Source organism: Globicephala melas, chromosome X (assembly GCF_963455315.2).
Source record: "Globicephala melas chromosome X, mGloMel1.2, whole genome shotgun sequence".
Classification (NCBI taxonomy): Eukaryota; Metazoa; Chordata; class Mammalia; order Artiodactyla; family Delphinidae; genus Globicephala; species Globicephala melas.
Genome location: NC_083335.1, coordinates 91,902,536 through 91,904,272, shown reverse-complemented (window position 1 = coordinate 91,904,272; position 1,737 = coordinate 91,902,536).

Below are 1,737 nucleotides of genomic sequence, written 5' to 3'. Positions count from 1 at the left end.
TGTGAACACGTGTGTCACCTCACATGGCAAAAGGGACTGTGCAGATGTGATTAAATTAGGGATCTGGAGATGGAGAGCCAGGTGGACCCAATGTAATGACAGGGGGCCTTATAAGAGGGGGCCAAGAGGATCAGAGTCACAGAAGGCGATGGCGACAGAAGCAGAGGTCAGAGTGATGTGCCCTGCTGCCTCTGAGGTTGAAGGTAGCGCCCAGGGCCAAGGGATGCAGGTGGCCTCTGGAAGCTAGAAAAAGCAAAGAAACGGATTCACCCCTGAAGCCTCCAGAAGGAACGCAGTTCGGTCAACACCTGGATTTCGGATTTCTGATCTCTTAAACTATAAGAGAATAAACGTGCGATGGTGGAAGGCAGCACGTTTGGGGGAATTTGCCCCAGCAGCAGTAGGAAACTAGTACAACTCTGAAGGTGGGTCCGGCTCCAGCGCTCCCTGGGGGTGAGGGCCCGGAGGCTGCTGCCAGGTCTCCCTCTGCCCAATCCGGCTCTCCTCCCACCCTTCCACAAGGGTTGGTGCCACGGGCTCTCCCTGATAGGCATCCCGCATCTTAAAGTCCACCTGAGAGTCCACTTCCTAGGAAAGCCAAATTGCCACAGCTGGCGCACGCGCACACACATTTCACAGCTTTACTGGGGACAATTTCAAACACACACAAAAATAGCAAGAATAATATAATGATCTTCCATGATCTCATGGCCCAGATCAGGTAATTGCGAGCTCGTGGCCGATCTTGCTTGATCTCTGTGGGAATGGTCATTTACAGGGAAAAGCGCAGCTCCCGCCCTGGAGACCCTCCCAGTGTGGGTGGGGACTTCAGAGGGTGCAGACATCTCTTAGGCCAAGAGAACTCCAGGCAGCAGTCCCCAGGTCAGCGAGTATGGGGCCAGGGGTGCAGAGAAGCAGCCTTGGAGAAAGGCAGGGACGAAGAGAGCCGGCCAGAGCCGGCAGGGCAGGCCACGTCTTAAAGGGTGGGTCCTAGGTCATGGGCAAACTCGCCTAAAGGGTCCCAAGTCTGGGCAGGAGGCAGGCGATGTGTGAAGGGACCGTGGTAGGCAGCACTTGGATAAAGTAGACATCATTTGCCTTTGTGTTACACTCCATTGTCTTTCTAATCTTTTTTTAAAAAATAAATTTATTTATTTATTTAGTTAGTTAGTTAGTTTTGGCTGCGTTGGGTCTTCGTTTCTGTGCAAGGGCCTTCCCCAGTTGCGGCGAGCGGGGGCCACTCCTCGTTGCGGTGCACGGGCCTCTCACTGTCGCGGCCTCTCTGGTTGCGGAGCACAGGCTCCAGACGCGCAGGCTCAGTAGCTGTGGTGCACGGGCTTAGTTGCTCCGCGGCATGTGGGATCTTCCCAGACCAGGGCTCGAACCCGTGTCCCCTGCATTGGCAGGCAGACTCTCAACCACTGCGCCACCAGGGAAGCCCTTTTTTTTTTGAAATAGGCCTCTACCTGCTTCTATATGACTCTACTAATAAATAACAGTGCAAGAATAGTGCCAGATGCTGGGCTGAGCACTTTCCACAGGTCATCTCACGGATCTGCCCAGCAACCCTAGGAGGCAGATACTATTTTTATCCCCATCTCACTGAGACTCAATGAAGTAAGGCCACTTGGCCAAGGTCTCATGGATGGCGTATTAGTTTCCTAGCGCTGCTATAACAAATTACCACAGACCGAGTGGCTTACGACAATAGAAAGAGTCGCTTACAGTCCTACAGGC